The 20,790-nt window shown below is 44.5% G+C and overlaps 1 long non-coding RNA gene across 2 annotated transcripts in view; it reads right to left on the reverse strand.

Moving 5' to 3' along the window:
• Positions 1 to 17,057: 17,057 nt before the first annotated feature.
• Positions 17,058 to 20,790, reverse strand: part of LOC130305285 (uncharacterized) — a 50,273-nt gene continuing 46,540 nt past the window's right edge. For both annotated transcript variants that reach the window (XR_008854887.1, XR_008854893.1), the window contains exon 3: positions 17,058 to 17,184. This is a non-coding gene — a long non-coding RNA (uncharacterized LOC130305285). The remainder of the gene's footprint in view (positions 17,185 to 20,790) is intronic.

Raw genomic sequence — 20,790 nt, forward strand, 5'->3', positions numbered from 1 at the left:
AAACTCCGTCTACCCTTTACGTTACGTATTCCCAATTCCTTCCACGTCTCTCTCCTCAAGCCTCTTGTTGTAAACCGGTTTTCTCAGAAGAATCCTCCCCCAACACCTGTCTCCGGCTCGTCAGATGTCTACAAGTTAAGCAGATCCTTTCTGCAAAAACTGTCAGAGGTAAACAATTTTTTTTGGTCAACTGGGAGGGTTATGGTCCTGAGGAGAGATCTTGGGAACCTGCGGAGAATATCCTGGACCGTGACCTTCTCAGGAGTTTCCTCTCTCGTAAAAGGAGGGGGAGACCAAAGGGGGGGTACTGTTACGCTATGCGCTCCGGCCTCAACAGCTGGCCATGAGCGCATGGTCCCCTTACCTTCTGCTGCCGACGGGGCTGGGACTCGCATTGCTGGATGCACCCGCATGCGAGCCCCAGTCCGTCACTCTCCGGGTGTTTCCCCTGCCTCTGCTTCCACCTCTCTGCTTTAAGATTAAAAGGGACAGTACGCTCATTAGTGTAACCACCTGTGTCTTGTTGATAAACTCCTCCACCCTCCTCAGTTCTCTGCCGGATCTTTGTTGCCTTGTGCCCTAGAGAAAGCGTTCCTTTGTATTGCCTTGCTGTGTACCAGATCTTCTATTCTTTTGATCTTCACCTTGCTTCTCTGCCGCCTGCCTACTGAACTTCTGCTACGTCCCGACTACGCTACTGTGCTGCCTGCCCGGACCTACAGCTATCCTGACTACGAGTTGTCTCATCCCTTCTGCGCTTCCCATCTCCTCAGCCGCCTGTGTGGTCGAGCCGTTGCTGGGGGTTACGACCTGGGTGTCGCCTGCAGCAGCAAGCCCATCCTGCTTTGCGGCGGGCTCTGGTGAAGACCAGCGGCACCTTAGACTCTGTTCCCTGGCACGGTCCGAGTCATCTGCCACACAGGTCCAGTGGATCCACATACACCGGAGTTCCTGTCTTCAGAAACGTGAGTGTTACATGCTACCTAATGTGGAAAACTATGATACCTAATGTGGGGAATCTATCCTACCTAATTTGGGGAAACTGCGCTTCCTAACGTGGGGAATCTCCGGTCCTCTTCTGTCTTCTCCGGTCCTCTTCTGTCTTCCGCAAGGCCTTACTGGGCCTGCGTAGTGACGTCATTATGCTGCTGCGTACGCCATTCCTATTGGATGGCGCCCGCAGCAGCGTACGCGGGCAAGTAGTGATGAGGAGATTGACGTGGAAGGCGGTGTTGCCAGCATTCAGGGTCCTTAAGCAGACACTGTTGAGGAACCTGAGGAGGACATCAGTGACGTGCAGACACTTGTTGATGATGAGGAAGCCGATCACACTTGGGAGCCGGGTGCAGAAGGGGCTTCATCATCATCAAGAGTTGCAGTTTGCCCGTGAGTCAGCAAGGTGGTAGCATGGTTGGCAGTCAGCATGGTGGCAGAAGTGGAAATTCTGGAGCCAAACGTGCCTGGGGGAGACCACCTGCTTTGCGGCAGCCTACCTTCCCGAGAGATAGCGGAACAGGGGTTCCTGGAGACAGCGACAGTAGCAGTCAATTAGTGCAGACTCTTGGTGGGAAAATCAGCTACTCGGCAGTTTTTCATCAAGCATCCGGAGGAGGTTTACAAAGCCACAAGTAAGATATGTCTGCAGAAGGTGAAGCGTGGCCAGGGTCCTAATGTTGGCTCCACGGTCCTGCGTCAACATATTGTTTGCCACCATAAAGCGGCTGGGGAGAACCTTGGCTCCGATGTGGTGTCAAGCCTGCTGCATCACCCAGTGGCCATCCTCTCCCTCCTTCATCCAGCCAAGGGTCCACCACCTCAGCAGAAGGGAGCTGTGTGTCATACCCTTCTTCTGTCGATTCAGATGCACTTCTCCTCCTACTTTTAGTCAGCCATTCCACCAACAATACATCGATGAAGCCATGTCCAAGGGACAACAGTATGCGCCCACCCATCCAACGGCGCAGAAGCTGAATGTGCTCCTATCTAAGTTGCTGTTGCTGCAGTCCCTCTCTTTTCAAGTGGTGGACTCTGCACCTTTCAGAGAACTGATGCTTGTGCCGAGCCGAGGTGGAGAGTGCCAAGACATAATTTTTTTGCAAAGAAGGCAGTACCAGCCCTGCATAATTTTGTGGAAGAGAAGGTGGTCCAGTCCTTGAGCCTGTTGGTGTGTACCAAAGTGCACGGCAGCGCCGACGTCTGGAGCTGTAACTATGGTCAGCTCACTAGGTGAATGTGGTTCCTGCACAGCCACAACCCCAACTTGAACAGGTCACGCTGCTTCCTCCTCCACGCTCTAAGGCCATTGGTCCTGTGACAGTGTGACTCTGCCTCCTCATCCTCCACCATGTCCTCAGCCTCTACTGCCTAGACAAGTTTCAGTGGCCCTTCAGCATACCATGTGTGCAGGGCATGGCAGTGTCACACTGTTCTTCACCTGGCTTGATTGGGGAAAAGAGTCAGACAGGGGAGGAACTGCTAAAAGTAATTCGTAAAGAAATCGGAGCATGGCTTAATCCACGAAAACTGGAAATGGGAACCATGGTGACTGACAACAGGAAGAACATCTTGCATGTGGTGTGACCTGGAAGGCTGAGCCATGCGCCCTGCATAGCACACATGTTCAATCTGGTTGTGAAGCAGTTCCTAATGTGTTCCCCCTATTTGCAAGACATCCTACCAATGGGAAGGAAACTTTGCATGCACTTCAGCCACTCGTACACCGCAAAGCACACCCTCCTTGAGCTGCAGCGTCAGAACCGTAACCCCCAACATAGTATGATTTGTGATGTTGGCACACGTTGGAATCCCACCCTCCATATGTTGGACCGACTGTACAAACAGAGAAAAGCCATCACCTATTTCTTGGTGATCCAAGCGGTTAGGGGGACTCCCCTGTGTAACTTCAATGTGAACCAGTGGCAGCTCATATGTCACAACTGCCGTTTGCTCAGGCCCTTTGAAGAAGCCACATTATTAGTAAATCGCCAGGATTATGGGATGAAGGATGTCATTCCACTTCTTAATTTCTTTCAATACCTGTTGGAAAGGATGACTGGTCAGGGCACTGGAGACGTGGCGCCTACATCTCATGGCCACATGAGCCCTGTGGGGTCTGAACTGGAGGAGGAGGGGGAGGGGCACAGTGGAGCACAGTAGAATTTGCAGAATGGTTGGTTTTTCTAGTAATCTGACAGGAGAGGAGGAGCAGGAGCAGCCAGAGGAGCTAGATTGTTATGAGGAAGGAGAGAAAGAGGACCCAGACACACCGTGGCAGAATGCAGTGGAGATGGAGGCAGGGAGTTACTTCGAGTCACTTGCACAAATGGCACAATGCATGCTCACTTGCTTGCATAGTGACAGCCAAATTGTCACCATTCGGCAGCAGGATGACTTCTGGATCTCCACCTTTTTGGACCCTTGGTACCGCCGCATGATAGGGGCCTTTTTACACCCACTGGGAGGGATGACAAAATCCCCTACTGCAGAGGCATCCTATGTAGTCAGTTGACCGATGCCTATCGATGCCATCATCCATCCTCTCGCAGGTCTGAATCGGGGGGGGGGGGGGGGGGGTTGGGGGCTCCCTGCCCTCACCTTCCACTGCCATGGCTTCTGGGGAGGGGTGGGGTGGTAGGAGCAGTGCCAGCTCCATCAGCAGCAGCCTGAGTATACAGTCACTGATGAGTAGCTTTCTTGACCCGTATAGTGAAGCAACTCATCAGCAGCAGGTAGACCTGGAGCAGGACCTGAACCAGCAGGTGGGGCTATACCTTGACATGCCCATGCCAACACACCTTGAAGATCCGCTGGACTTCTGGGCAGCCAAACTTGATTTGAGGCTGCAATTAGCAGAGTTTTCCCTGGAAAACCTGTCCTGCCCGGCCAGTAGTGTGCCATCAGAGCGGGTGTTTAGTGCGGCGGGGACCATAGTAACCCCAAGGAGAACTCGTCTGTCCATGAAAAATGTGGAGAGTCTGACCTTTGTGAAGATAATTCAGGCATGGATCTGCCAGGATTTCCAACCACCAATGCCTGATGCATGAGTGTAGATTGACCATGGTGCCACACCAACACTTCACAAATATGGATAGTGCCAAACAGATTTAAGGCGCTGCTCCCCAGTTACAAACGTTCCTCTGCATTAGGCCTTTTTCACCCACCTTCATCACTGAGTAATGGTATTGCCACCCACCGCACCACTCTGTCACCGGGTCACTTTCAGGACTCCTGATGCTGCTGCTGCCACCTCCAGGCTGTCTTATGTCTTAGCCACTATATGGTCTCTTCTCATGCTTCAGCCAACTTCAGACTGTGTCATTCAGCCACTTTATGGTCTCCTCATGCTTCAGCCACCTCCAGGCTGTGCCATTCATCCAGTATATGGTTTAATGATGCTTCAGCCAGCTCCAGTCTGTGTAATTCAGCAACTACATGGTTTAGTTATGCTGCTGGGCCTAGGACATTACCTATATATGTTTATGGTAGCCCTAGGTAGCATACGTCTTCAATGGAAATTTCAAAATTCATCTTTTATTCTTAGAGATTTTGAGGCCCTATTGTCTCCTCATCTGCCGCCAACTCCAGGCTGTGCCATTCAGGCACTATATGGTCTCCCCATGCTGCCACAAACTCCAGGCAGCCATTCAGCCACTAAATGGTCTCCTCACACTGATGCCACCTCCAGGCTGTCTCATTCAGGCACTATATGGTCTCTTCTCATGCTTCAGCCAACTCCAGGCTGTGCCATTCAGCCACTATATTGTCTCCTCCTACTGATGCCACCTCCAGGCTCTGTCATTGTGCTGCCATGTGACTCCTTGTTAGATTTGGTCCTTTGTACCCACACGCCGGGGCCCGGGACACTAAAACTTAGGAGTTAAAAGTTCAATTTCAAAACCCTCAATTTCAATTTAAAAATCTTACATTTAAATTTAAAAATCATAAATTTCAATGGTATCCTCATGCATTTTCCTACTCCTGGCTGTGCCATTCAGACACTATATGGTCTCCTCAAGCTTTAGCCAACTCCAGACTGTGTTATTCAGGCAATATATGGTTTACTGATGCTGCTGGGCCTGGGAATAAAATTTTTGTTATGGTAGCACTAGCTACCTAAAATGTTCAGTTTAACCCCTTAAGGACTCTTTTTCCGTTTTTGCATTTTCATTTTTTCCTCATCACCTTCTAAAAATCATAACGCTTTCAGTTTTGCACATAAAATTCCATATGATGGCTTATTTTTTTGTGCCACCAATTCTACTTTGCAGTGACATTAGTCATTTTACCAAAAAATCCACTGTGAAACGGAAAAAAAAAATAATTGTGCGACAAAATTGAAGAAAAAATTTCATTTTGTAACTTTTGAGGGCTTCCGTTTCTACGCAGTGCATTTTTTGGTAAAAATGACACCTAATCTTTTTTCTTTAGGTCCATACGGTTGGAATGATACCCTACTTATATAAGTTTGATTTTGTCGTACTTCTGAAATAAATCCTAACTATATGCAGGAAAATGTATATGTTTAAAAGTGTCATCTTCTGACCCCTATAACTTTTTTATTTTTCTATGTACAGGCTGGTATGGGGGCTAATTTTTTGCGCCGTGTTCTGAAGTTTTTATGGGTACCATTTTTGCATTGATAGGACTTTTTGATCACTTTTTATTAATTTTTTATGAAATAAAAGTGACCAAAAATACGCTATTTTGGACTTTGGAATTTTTTTGCGCATACGCCATTGACCGTGCGGTTTAATTAACAATATATTTTTATAACTCAGACATTTACGCACGCAGCAAAACCACATATGATTATTTTTATTTATATGGTAAAAGGGGGGTGATTAAAACTTTTATTAAGGAAGGGATAAATTACCTTTATTTTTCCACTTTTTTTTGCAGTGTTATAGCTCCCATAGGGGCTATAACACTGAACACACTGATCTTTTACACTTATCCCTGCAAAGCCATAGCTTTGCATGGATCAGCGTAATAGGGGGTTGATTGCTCAAGCCTGTATCTCGGATGCGATGGAGACAGGTGAGGGGACTTCTGCTCGCGTCCTAGCTGATCAGGACATCGTGATTTTATCGCAATAGTCCCGATCAGCCCGACTGAGCTGCCAGAAAGCTTTTACTTTCGGTTTTTCGCGTCTGAAGGGTTAATAGCGCTCTATTAGCGCGCTATTAGCCCAGGGTCCCATCTATCATTAGCAGCCGGGACCGACCCGGTGTCTACTCATGCTGCTGCCAACACCTCCACGCTGTGTCATTCAGCCACTATATGGTCTCCTCATGCATCAGCCTCATCCAAGCTGTGTCATTCAGCCACTATATGGTCTCCTCATGCGCCAGCCACATCAAGCTATATCATTCAGCCACTATATGGTCTCCTCATGCTGCCAACACCTCCACGCTGTGTCATTCAGCCACTATATGGTCTCCCCATACTGATGCCACCTCCAGGCTCTGTCATTGTGCCGCTGGTGATCGGAATGTTGCTGTGCAGGTTATAAAAGGTGCTATTAACCCTTGTCAGTCGTTACGCCAGGGTGAGGGTTAAATGCTGGATGACTTGGCCTATCGCCACCCTTCCCAAAGACGATAGGTGTTTGCAGAATAAAGTATTGTCCACAACCAGAGCTTCGCTGAAAACTTGCGTAAACTTTACTGAAGATTTTCTGTAACATGCGAACATAAGAACAGTCTTTGTAACAGAGTCTATGAACAGCTTAGCTGAGATTGACCGTTGGTTGGGACTTTTAGTAAGTTCTTTAGCTTGTAGGGATTTAGTATGCGCAGACCCGCTGGATTTAGGATTATGTTTAGGTCCAGGGTCCTTGCCAACATTAGCTGGGAATTTAGAAGAACTCACTGTGTAATTCAGCCAAGGCCGCAAGGCTTTGGCCTAGTAGTTGTCGTTGAAAGTTGCGGAGGTCCTACCTCATTCAGTGACAGCAACCCAAGAGAGCGAACAATGGCCGCAGCTCCCTTATATGGGCAGGGGCTGGCTGTCTTTGGATTGGTCCACGACATCTGTCAATCAGCTTTACAAGGCATTGTGGGTATCACTTGTTCCATGAACCTCCAAAGGTCCTTTTGAACTACCATAGAGACTAGAACATCGTCACGTGACCCGCAGGTAAGTACACTTTTTATATACATTTATTTACATTTACTCTAATAATATATTAACTATTTAAGGGGTGACTAGGGGAGGACTAGACCTGAGGACCCCACGGTTCCTAGGAACTCTGACTTTGGGGACCCCTACCAAGGTATGGTATGTAATACGGTACCGGGACACCACACAACCAACTTTGATCTCAGCGCTTACAGGTTTAATGTTGTGCATTGGCCCAATCGACTGTGCCCGGCTTTAGTTGGGACCCACCAGGCTTGAAGCGTACTCATCTCGTAAGCACGCTTCAAACCCAGGTAACGGGACCAGGGTGTACAGATGCGCCAAAATTAAGTACCAGGACACAAGGGCGTATCCATCTGTCCAGCACCCTGGACAGGTTAAAAGGATATTCCCATCTTGCTGAAATGGTTCCCATGCCCCCTCCAGCCTGCTTGGAACTGCCAAAGGTGGCTGGAAAGCTGAAAGCGGCCAAGCATGTTACAATTCTTGTAACTCCTATTGACTCTAGTGGGAGTTTTGTAAATCGTGTAGCACTGCGAGCTATATTATTTCTGTAACTCCCAGACTTAAGTAAACAACATAGTTTGTGGTACTTTACTCTTTATGCAACTAAAAAGTTATGTAATTTACATAAAATAGCTACCTCTGCTGTTTTAGATTTCCCTACCACCTCTAGCAACTACAAGTAGCCTGTAAGAGGGATAAGAGCCTTCTTACAGAGATGAAGATGACCCTTTAAAGGGGTTGTAAACCATGCCAAACAAAAATAAACCTTTAGCGCTCCCATGGTGCCTCTGGTGTTCTGCTCTTGTCCCTGATGGAATCCTCTCCTTGCTTCCCGAGCCCAATATGTTAATCTGCAGTTCAGCGAATCATTGGCTTCAACAATGGCCTGCCTTACCCAGGGCCTAATGTGTCATACTGCCCCTCCCATTTTGATATATTACATGTACAACGTGGGGTAATTCGGTTGTTATTAGCACTATAGAAATGACTAGGGAGGTAGGGGAGTAATGTTGCGATTAGGCAAAGAAAGGAACAGTTAATGTTTAAATGAACCACCTTATTCAGTTCTGTTGTACGGCCCTGGGCACCCCAGTCTGAACAAAGCCTCTAGTGTAGCACTAGTGAAAAAAATGTCAAAGCTCTCCTCTGCTGTGCACTTCAGCTATGTTACTGTGTTACCAATGGCTCATGGAAAGCAAAAGATAAATAACAACCAGACCTTTCGTTCGTGGGCGAGGCAAAATCAGACACCATAAAAGGCTCATTTCAATCTTCGCTATGAGGCCCCCTCTCCCTACTATAAACCCACTGCCCTTAAAACTACTGGACATCTCCTACTCTATTGCATATATCTTACAGATCAGATGGTAAATTCACTCAATTTGTAAAACTTATATTTTACGGTGAACATACACTTTAACGTATCTTTAAATTTGATAAAGTATTAAAGAATATTTCTGTATGGAAATGTTAGATCATATTCTTTGTTGGAGGTGTAATGTAGGTCATATTAGTTATTACCCCTTCCCCCCCCCCAAAAAAAAGAAGCTGCTGGTTTACTTGCAATGTCCTGACTGTTTCATGTTTTGTGAACAAAGGACTATTTAATGTATAATACTATCACAAAATTCTTCACACCATTTCTTCTGCCTGTCCATGTATTGCCTTAAGGGCTTTTCATTTATTGTGTAATTGTGTGTCACAAAGGCTTGTTTTAGTTTTGCAGGTTTTGATTTAGAAAATAAACATTGTCTTACCATCAGCCAAAGAGGAGATACATATGAAACAAAAGGTTATTTCAAATACACATTGAATAAAAACCCTCCTATACAAAACTGTTACTGGGAGTCACCAGTAAGGCAGTACTTTAACACAGGACGATTAACTGCAGAGTGAACGTTACTTTGCGATAACAGACCTATGTAAAAGGACCAGCGATCAGCCAATGAATGAGAATGTGCTAGTTCATTGACTAATCGTATCATTTATATAGGCCCAAAAAACAAAATTCAAGTGAAACAAAAACAATTCTGCAGTCGCTTATTTGGCTAGCCTGCACACCTACTGAACCATGTAAAAAGCTCCTTAAATGAGCATCGATCAATAAGATCAACACTAGTCTCCAGCATGTGACGGTCTATCTAAAATGCCCTTACTGTGGTATTGACGAGACTACAAAACTAAAGAAAGGATCATGTAAAGAATAGACAAATTGCTGGTGTGTGAAAAGCTGCCATGTTATTGCATGGAGGTCTCTTAACAGTTTTACTACTTGTTTGTTAACCTTTATGCAGAGGGCACATATTTCTAAATACATTTCCACAGTTAAGGCTGCTTTCACACCGACGTTTGTGCCCATCAGTGTACTGGGCGTTAGAAGATAGTGAGAGAAAAATTTGTGCTTGCGCTGTCTTTTTCTCCCGCTATCTTCTGGTCGAAATAACAGGAGTCATAACGGATGTTAGAGGAATCCCATTCAAGTGAATGGGATCCTCTTTGGCGGTTATGACTCCCGTTAGGCTCCATTACAATAACGGATATTAATGCCACTAAAAGTGATGGAGTTTGTAACGGAGCCTTTCACGTGGTATGAAAGAAGCCTAACGGGAATAGAATCAGTTTACAGAAAATGGAAGATAAAAATTGCCATGACTGATGACAGAATTTTTATAAGCATTATACCATACTGATTACGATTTAACCCATTAGGTTACATTACTATGAGCTTTGTGAGCATAATTCTGCTTAGAAATTAGACTTGGAAATTCTGGTGAAGCTGAATCAACTGGTCCCAGAAAGTTCCAGTACTTATCAGTTGTTGTATACTACAGAGAAAGTTGTGTAGTTCTTTCCAGCATGACCACAGTGACCTCTGCTGACACCTCTTTCTATGTCAGGAATTGTCCGGAGCATTAGCAAATCCTCATAGCAAACATCTTCTGCTCTGGACAGTTCCTGACATGGACAGAGGTGGCAGCAGAGAGCACTGTGGTCAGACTGAAAAGAATTATATAACTTTCTCTGTAGTGCACACCAGCTGATAAGTAGTGGAAGGATTATGATTTTTAAATACAAGTAATTTACAAATCTGTTCATCTTTCTGGCACCAGTTGATTTAGATAGTAGCATAGTTTGTAGGGTTGAAAAAAAACAAGAGTCCATTGACTCCAACCTAGAACCCTAATGTGTTGATCCAGAGGAAGGCAAAAAACCCCATGAGGCTGATGCCAATTGCCCCATGACAGAGGAAAAATTATTTCCTGACCTCAATATATCAGAATAAATCCCAAACGTTCTATCCAAATAAGTCTAGTATCCATAACCTATTATATTTTTCCCCAAAAAACATCCAGGCCCCTTAACTTAATAACTTATTAAGTTATTAAGTCAAACATCACAACGTCATGTGGCAGAACATCATGAGTTCCATAGTATCACTTCTCTTACAATAAATAATCTCTGTCTGTGATGATGGTGAAACCTTCTTTCCTCTAGACGTAGAGGATGCCCCCTTGTCATGGTTATTGGCCTAGGTATGAAGAGATTACTAGAAAGATCTCTGTACTGTCCCTTCATATATTTGTATGTTCATTGTGATCTGATCTCCCCTAAGACATCTTTTCTGCCAAGGCTAACAAAGTCATGGGATGGATCAAGAGAGGTATTAAGGCTCGTAGAACTTAGTTTTGCCTCTGTATAAATCATTCAGCATAGAATTGTACATTTTGTTTTTACAGCCCAAGTGCATGACCTTACATTTATCCACATTAAACTTAATTTGCCATGTCTGTATCCAAGCCTTCAGCTTCCTCAGATCCCTCTGTAATATTATGTTATCTTCCTCTTTGGTGGTCACCTATCCCAGTTTAGTGTAAACTGAAAATATAGAAATTCTGCTCTGTAATCCCGCTACAAGGTCATTAACCCCTTAAATGGGTACTCCGCCCCTAGACATCTTATCCCCTATCCAAAGGATAGGTGATAAGATGTCAGATCTTATGTCGGATCCCCGCTGCGACACCCCACTATCATTACAGCACAGAGCGAGTTTGCTCTGCACGTAATGACGCGCAATACAGGGGCCGGAGCATTGTAACGTCACGGCTCCGCCCCTCGTGATGTCACGGCCCGCCCCTTTCAATACAAGTCTATGGGAGGGGGCGCAGCGGTCGTCACGCCCCCTGCCATAGACTTGCATTAAGGGGACGGGCCGTGATGTCACGAGGGCCGGAGCCATGACGTCACGCGGCTCCGTCCCCTGTATCGCCCGTCATTACGCACAGAGCGAACTCACTCTGTGCTGTAATGATAGCGCAGTGCCGCAGCGGGGATCCCGGGGCTCCCCAGCAGCGGGACCGCGGCGTACTGACATCTTATCCCGTATTCTTTGGATAGGGGATAAGATGTCTAGGGGTGGAGTACCCCTTTTAAGGACCGACCCATTTTTTAACTCTATGACCAGGCTTCTTTTTTTAAATTTGACATGTATCTCTTTAAATGGTAATAACTTTAGAACACTTTTTCTGAGCAGAGATAGTTTTTTCGTGACTTATTGTACTTTATATAACTGGTGCATTTTTGTTGACACATGAAGCATTTTTTGTGAAAAGATTCTAAATATCGTGAAAAACTGGAAAATGTCTGGCATTTTTGTTATAATTTTTCTTATGGTGTACACTGTGCGGTAAAAGTTATATTTATTCTGTGCATCAGTATGATTATGGGGATACCCATTTTATATAGCTTTCTATGTTCTTTTTCCTTTTCTGAGCAAAATTATTTTTCTGCCATTCATTTTCCAATAGCCGTAACTTTTTTATTTTTTTCGTCCGATGCCATTGAGTAAGGGCTTATTTTTTTGTGGGATGAGATGTACTTTTTATTGGCATCATTTTTGTGCTACGTGCTACCTTTTGATCTTTTTTATTCCGTTATTTGTACCAAAATTGACGAATTTCGCACTTTTTTTAATGTTTCTTTTTACGGCGTTCACCGTGCTGGATAATTTACATTATAGTTTTATGGTACACGTCATTACGGGCGTGGCAATACCTATTATGTATATGATTTGTGTTTTTGATCTTTTTTGGTGATAATACAGGGCTTTTATTGGGAAATGTGCATTTTTTTTACATTTTTTTTTACACTTCATACTTTTATTGAAGAACTTTTAGTTAATTTTTTACACCACTTTTTACAGGTTATACTATGCTGCAATACATTTGTACTACAGCCCAGTATAACCTGATGAGCTGCAGACACTACAGCCTGTGCGATCCAGCCTCTGGCTGGATCTCACAGGCTTCCGTAGCAGGCATACAGGAGGTCATGATCTGACCTCCTGCTGCCATAGTAACCAACAGCGACCCGTGATCATATCACGGCATCGCCGTTGAAGAACAGGGGGAGAGTGCTCCCCCTGTCAACACCATAGATACCGTGATCAGGATTGATCACGGCATCTATGGGGTTAATGCATACGTCCTATAGCGGGAAGGGGTTAATAAACATATTGAAAAGGAGTGGACCCAGTACTGACCCCTGTGGTACCCGACTAGTCATCCAGCCAGAAAAAGTTCAATTGATCACCACCCTCTGCTTCCTGTCACTGAGCCAGTTGCTAACCCATTTATGTATGTCCTCCCTCAGTCCCAGCATCCTTTTAATGTACTAACATAGGGCCCTAGAAAAGTCCAGACATACAACATCCACAGCTTCACCCCAATCCAATCTATAACTGACCTCCTCATAGAAGCTGATCAGATTAGTCTGACAGGACCGATCCAGCATAAACCCATGTTGGTGCTCTGTTAGAAGGTTATTTTAAGATATTCCAGAATAGCATCTCTCAGAAAACCCTCAAAAATCTTACCCACTACAGAAGACCTATATAGAAGCTGATCAGATTAGTTTTACAGGACTGATCCCGCATAAATCCATTTTGGGTCCCAGGTTCCCTTTCTGACCCTTTTTATATATTGGTCCAAATTCCACCAGAGTACCCCTCTAAAGGAGATCTCCAGAAAAAAGTTTACTTATCCCCTATCAACAGAATAGTGTAATAAGTAGCTGATCACGGTGGGGGGGGGGGGGGGGGGGGCGGTGGAGATGGTGGTCCGACGACTAGGACAGCCTGTGATCATCAAGCCGCTCCATTAATTTCTATGGAAGCACCAAAAAGACCAGAGTACAGCTATTGGGCAACATCGGCACTCCCATAGAAATGAATGGAGCACGTGCCGTTTACCGGTTGACAACAAGCGCTCCTCAGTGAGAGAACAGCGGTCATTTCCTGGAGATCACAGTGCTCAGCCCTCCCCCCCCCCCTACAATCAGCTACTTATCCCCTAACCTGTGGAAGTTCATTAATTTCCATTTCACCAAAGTATTCCTTTAACCACTTAGGGACCAAGGGCATACAGGTACGCCTTCGCTCCCTGGTACTTAAGGACCGGGGACCGGACCGGGGTGATCAGGGGTCCTGAGACCCCAGTGATTTCACACCAGTGATTTGCGGCCATTCCAGGTCATACGGGTCTCCAGTTACCCGGAAAATAAGAGGGAAGGGGTTGTCCAAGACATCCACCATCCCCCTGAAAGGATAGGAGTGAGGTGGCAGGAGTGCCACCCCTCCTATCCCTGCTATTGGTTGTCAAGAAGTGACAACCAATAGCAGGGCGGGGGGTGTTAACATTCGGTTCCCCCTCTCTGACCGGCGCCGAAGGTCCACTTACCCATCGGCGGCAGTAGCGGGCGGCGATCGGCAGCGGCAGAGGACGGCGATGTGGCTCCCTGGATCCTACAGAAGCCGGTGAGTTGCCTAGCAACATCTGGAGGGCTACAGTTTAGAGACAACTATACAGTGGTTTCTAAACTGTAGCCCTCCAGATGTTGCAAAACTACAACTCCCAGCATGCCCAGACAGCTGTTTGGGCATGCTGGATTTGCAGTTTTGCAACAGCTGGAGGGCTACTGTTTGGAGATGTCTGTGCAGTGGTCTCTAAACTGTGGCCCTCTAGATCTTGCAAAACTACAACTCCTAGCATGCCCACACAGCAGTTTGCTGTCTGGGTATGCTGGGATTTATAGTTTTGCAACATCTGGAGGGCCACAGTTTGGAGATCACTGTGCAGTGGTCTCTAAACTGTAGCCCTAGAGATGTTGCAAAACTGCAAATCCCAGCATGCCCAAACAGCAAACAGCTGTCTCGGCTTGCTGGGAGTTGTAGTTACGTACCTCCAGCTGTTGCATAACTACATGCTGGGAATTGTAGTTTTGTAGTACATGCTGGGAGTTGTAGTTTTGCAACAGCTGGAGGCACACTGGTTGGAAAATACTGAGTTAGGTAACAGAACCTAACTGAAGGTTTTCCAACCAGTGTGCCTCCAGTTGTTGCAAAAGTACAACTCCCAGAATGCACGGTATTTCAGTGCATGCTGGGAGTTGTAGTTTTGAAACAGCTGGAGGTTTGCCCCCCATGCAAAGGTACAGGGTACCTTCACACGGGCGAGTTTACAGTGAGTTTTCTGCTTCAAGTTTGAGCTGCAGGAAATTTTTTGCCGCATCGCAAACTCCTAGCGGGAAACTCACCGTAAACGCCGGTCAGTGCAAATGTACCCTAAAAACACTACACTACATTAACACATAATAAAGGGTAAAACACTACATGTACACCCCTTACACTGTCCCCACTAATTAAAATAAAAAAATGGATCGTACGGCAGTGTTTCCAAAACGGAGCCCCCAGCTGTTGCAAAACAGCAACTCCCAGCATTTCCGTACAGCCACTGACTGTCCAGGCATGCTGGGAGTTTATCAACAGCTGTAGGCACCCTGTTTGGGAATCACTGGCATAGAATACCCCTATGTCCACCCCTATGCAATCCCTAATTTAGTCCTCAAATGCGCATTGCGCTCTCTCACTTCGGAGCCCTGTTGTTTTTCAAGGAAACAGTTTAGGGCCACATATGAAGTATTTCCGTACTCGGGAGAAATTGCACTACAAATTTTGGGGGGATTTTTTTCCTTTTACCCATTATGAAAAGGAAAAGTTGGGGTCTACATCAGCCGGTTAGTGTAAAAAATGTAAAACACAATTTCTCCTGAGTACGGAAATACCCCATATGTGGGCGTAAAATGCTCTGCGGGCGCACAACAAGGCTCAGGAGTGAGATCACACCATGTACATTTGAGGCCTAAATTGGTGATTTGCACAGGGGTGGCTGATTTTACAGTGGTTCTGACATAAACGCAAAAAAAATAAATACCCACATGTGACCCCATTTTGGAAACTACACCCCTCATGGAATGTAACAAGGGGTATAGTGAGCCTTAACACCTAACAGGTGTTTGACGAATTTTCATTAAAGTTGGATTGGAAAATGAAAAATAGATTTTTTTCACAAAAATGCTGGTGTTACCCTAAATTTTTCATTTTCACAAGGGAAAATAGGAAAACAGCCCCCCAAAATTTGTAACCCCATTTCTTCTGAGTAAGAACACACCCCATATTTGGATGTAAAGGGCTCTGCAGGTGAATGCTTAGAAGAGAAGGAGCGCCATTGGGCTTTGAAGAGAAAATTTGTCCAGAATTGAAGGCCACGTGTGTTTACAAAGCCCCCATAGTGCCAGAACAATGGACTCCCCCCACATATGACCCCATTTTGGAAACTACACCCCTCATGTAATGTAATGATTTTTGTAATAGTGGTCCGTGAAAATGAAAAATTGCTCACTGCACCCCTTATTAAATTCTGTGGGGGGGTGTAGTTTCCAAAATGGTAAACCATGTTGGGGGCTTTCTGCTGTTCTGGCACCATAGGGGCTTCCTAAATGCGACATGCCCCCAAAAACCATTTAAGCAAAATTCACTCTCCAAAATCCAATTGTCACTCCTTCCCTTCTGAGCCCTCTACTGCACCCGCCGAACACTTGACATACACATATGAGGTATTTTCTTACTCGAGAGAAATTGAGTAACAATTTTGGGGGGCTTTTTCTCCTATTAACCCTTGTAAAAATCCATAAATTGGGTCTACAAGAACAGGCGAATGTAAAAAAAATGAAGATTTTGAATTTTCTCCTTCACTTTGCTGCTATTCCTGTGAAACACTTAAAGGGTTAACACACTTATTGAATTTCATTTTGAATACTTTGAGGGGTGCAGTTTTTATAATGAGGTTATTTGTTGGGTATTTCTAATATGAAGGCCCTTCAAATCCACTTCAAAACTGAACTGGTCCCTGAAAAATTCTGATTTTCAAAATTTTGTGAAAAATTGCTGCAGAACTTTGAAGCCCTCTGATGTCTTCCAAAAGTAAAAACATGTCAACTTTATGAGGCACACATAAAGTAGACATATTATCTATGGGAATCAATATATAATTTAATTGAAATGTCTATTTTTCTTACAAGCAGAGAGCTACACAGTTCAAAAAATGCAGTGATGTCAGGTCGACATAGCAACCGTCTGTACAGAATACAATCAATACATACAGTGCTTTATAGTGTTTATAGTACCTTCAATATCAGCCAAGTATATAACTAGATAGCACCCATAGCATGCCGATCGCTACCATCTTAGTTCTCATGCTTGTTTCCGTACAAAGTGACTGCGCATGCGTCGGAAAAGTTCAGACATGTCAGCGCATCTCTTCCGTTCACGATCACTCACAATGTGCTGATCTGGTGCGCGTAATGCCCTTACCTACACTAACTACCATTTGTATACTGCGGCTGCGTAAGTGGGTCCGGCGATCGCGTTGTCATACTAGACATATCGCGATCCAGCCGGCCGGCTACGCATGCACATTATAACCAAGGACTTGTAATCTAGTAAGTCACATTTGGATAGTACAACAGTGAATGCTGACATCAAATTATCATGCAAATAATGTTTTATTTCTAGATGACATGAATGAGGGCATATATTAGAAAAAATTATACTACATAACAGGATGGTTGCAATGGCTGATATCTTGGCTGCAGTGAAGGTCCTTCACAAACATAAGTGATGTAACCTCTGTGACCCATGTGTATCTAAAACATAAGAGAAAAAAATAATTTTTGTGAAAATCACATAATTCCAACGAACATGCATTTAAATACTGAACAGGACTAGAGTGAATGAGACTAGAGATTAAAAATAAAGATGAAAATAATTATGAAAAAAATGGAGAAAATATAAAAATATAAAAAATTAAATAAATTGAAATAAAATGAAAAATAAAATAAAATATACAAAAATTTTATAATATAAAAAATAAAAAATTTATAATAAATAATAGAATGTAAAAAATAAAATGAAATAAAAAGTAAAAAATAATAATGAAATATGGAAAATAAGATGAAAAATAGAGAAAGAGCATAAAACTAAAAGAGAGGAAGAAAGAAAAAGAGAGAGGGGAAAAAAGAAAAGGGGAGGGGGGGAAGAGGGGGAAGGAAAGAAGGGGGAAAAAAGGGGTTAAAGAAAAAAATTAAAAAGAAAAAAAGAGGAAAAAGATGACAAGGGCAAAATCTATGTGTGGCAGTCTCATACGGACCCTAAGAGGGGTCGTCATTGCCGTCGGCAATGCCCACGTAATCGTAATAAGCCTAGCATAGATGGCTTCCTCTCCACAGCACTGGACATAGATTCATCTGTTGGGTCTTCCCAAAGGTCTTTTTCATCCGGGGGCAAGGATATCCCATCAAAACCAGGTGGGAAGGAAGGAAATTTAGGAAGAGGAGGAACAACAACCCGCCACCGAAACACCAGACCACCCAGGGGTCGCCCACATACCAGGACTCCCCCTCATTAGTGGTAAATATCTCATCTGTACATTTATCTGAATTAGAAATTGATGTATTACAAAAGGGACTATCATTTTGCCCCACTGTAAACGCCGATTGGTTTGAACTAACTGTTGATCTGGAAATGTTCTTTAAGAGGTTACGGTTGAAGGGACATTTTTGTGAAGATTTTGGGTTGGATAAGCCTATACAATCTACGAGTGAATTGTCATTAAAAGTGGTGGTTCTATACAATAAGAGTACATTTATGCCACCAGGTAAACATAATGGTGTTGAAGCCTTTGTAGAGGTAGTGACACGTGAGATTGAGGAACTACGTACTCAATCTGAACAAGATACAGCGAGATGGTGTAATTTGAGTAAAAAAAGAAACAGAAATTCTGGGCCGGCTTCAAGACAATAAAGACATCACTATCAAGGCCGCCGATAAAGGTGGGCCTTAGTAGTGATGGACACCTCGCTCTATCTTGGTGAGATTGAAAGACAATTGTCAGACACTTTGGTTTACCAAAAACTCAGCAGTAATTCTCTACCTCCTTAGGGTCAAACATATTGTTTCTGACCCCATCAAAACTGAAACCAGACTCAATGAGATGTGCACAAAATTTCGACAGAAACACATTATTACAACCCCGATCTAGGACAAAATCAGAAAGAATTCCATTTGTATCCACTTTTAACAGGAACAGCTCTAATATTGCCAAGATCATACGTACGAACTGGGTATTAGTGAGTAAGACATTGAACATCAGAGAATTTCCAGTGATGGCATATAGGAGAGGGAGGACGCTTAAAGACCGTTTAACAACATCTGACATTGGTAGTCTTAGGGTACGTTCCCACACGGCGTATTTTGCTGCGTATTTGCTGCGTATTTGGTGCTGCGTATTTTCCTACCCATTGACTTCAACAGAGAAGATAAAATACGCAGCAGCAAATATGCAGCAAATACGCCGTGTGGGAATGTACCCTTAAACAGAAAGCAGGTCAGACTTTACTGAGTAAGCTAAAAAATTGTATATAGGGCAACGTTTCAAAATTAAGAGCCACTATACATGTCGATCGAGTTTTATAATCTACTTATTGCAGTGCCCATGTGGCCTATACTTTGTTGGGGAAACAACTAACGAGTGTAGAATTTGTTTAAATGGACATAAATCGTCCATTAGAACGGGAAGGAAGGATCTGCCCATCCCTAAACACTATGTTGACATGGGACACAACATAAGCCAGATTAGATTCCGTATAATTGACCATGTCCCTCCATTACGCCGTGGGGGGGACCGGGAGAGACTATTGCGCCAGAAAGAGCTTAAATGGATTCATATGTTGGATACCATGCACCCAAAAGGTCTTAATGTAGACTTTAGTTTGAAACGTTTTATGTAGGGTATTCTGTATTCTATCTACACTCTTTCTTCTCTCTTTCATTTATTTTTTAGCATGGTTTAGCATTATCTTTTTCCTGTTTTTTTCTTTTAATTTTTTTTCTTTAACCCCTTCCCATTCTTTCCCCCTTCCCCCCCTTTTCCTTTCCCCTCTCTCCCCCCCCCCCCCAGAATAAAAAGAACAACCCAACTTCCTCTGTAGTATACAGCAGATGATAAGTACTGGAAGGATTAAGATTTTTTTTAATAGAAGTCATTTACAAAGCTCTTTAACTTTCTGGAGCCATTTGTTAAGAAAATAATACCGTATTTATCAGGGTATAACATGCATTTTTATGCTAAAATTTGTAACCTAAAGTCTATCTGCGTGTTATACGCCGATAGACTGTTTGTGACCCCGCAAAAGCCACTACAGTACAATGATTTAAAGCGGGCGCTGCCTGGCCAGAGTCCCACTGCCACTGCCAGATTCCCTCCCTGTCCCCGGTTTTATAGTTGTATGTCCCGCCGCCGCTGTCAGATTCCATCCCCGTCCCCGGTTTTATAGTTATATGTCCCGCCGCCGCCACTGCCCAATTCCCTCCACGTCCCCGGTTTTATAGTTAAATATCCCACCGCCGCCACTGCCCAATTCCCACCCCTTCCCCGGTTTTATAGTTACATGTGCCCTGGGGACTGCGGTCCTTCATGCTCTGGCGGCCTCCTCAGCTGTCACTGTGTGCTGCGCAATGACGAGTGACGTCCTCAACACGACGTCACTCGTTGTCAGTCAGTCAGCGCGGCGCACAGTGACAGCTCAGGAGGCCGCCGGAGCATGAAGGACCGCAGTCCCCAGGGCACATGTAACTATAAAACCGCGGAAGGGGAGGGAATCAGGCAGCGGCGGCGGGATATTTAACTATATAACCGGGGACGGGGAGGGAATAGAGCAGCGGCACTCTGGCCCCACAGAAGCCACCGCACGTCAATGATTTAAAGCGCTTGCTTTAAATCCTTGAACTGCAGAAGCCAACAGAGTTTTCTTTATTTTCATGACTATGAAAATTGTAGATTCACACTGAAGGCATCAAAACTATGAATTAACACATGTGGAATTATATACATAACAAAAAAGTGTGAAAATATGTCATATTCTAGGTTCTAGACACCTTTTGCTTTGATTACTGCTTTGCACACTCTTGGCATTCTCTTGATGAGCTTCAAGAGGTAGTCACCTGAAATGGTCTTCCAACAGTCTTGAAGGAGTTCCCAGAGATGCTTAGCACTTGTTGGCCCTTTTTGCCTTCACTCTGCAGTCCAGCTCACCCCAAACCATCTCGATTGGGTTCAGGTCCGGTGACTGTGAAGGCCAGGTCATCAGACGCAGCACCCCATCACTCTCCTTCTTGGTCAAATAGCCCTTACACAGCCTGGAGGTGTGTTTGGGGTCATTGTCCTGTTGAAAAATAAATGATGGTCCAACTAA

The sequence above is a fragment of the Hyla sarda genome, chromosome 1, assembly GCF_029499605.1.
Source record: "Hyla sarda isolate aHylSar1 chromosome 1, aHylSar1.hap1, whole genome shotgun sequence".
In the NCBI taxonomy this organism is placed as follows: domain Eukaryota; kingdom Metazoa; phylum Chordata; class Amphibia; order Anura; family Hylidae; genus Hyla; species Hyla sarda.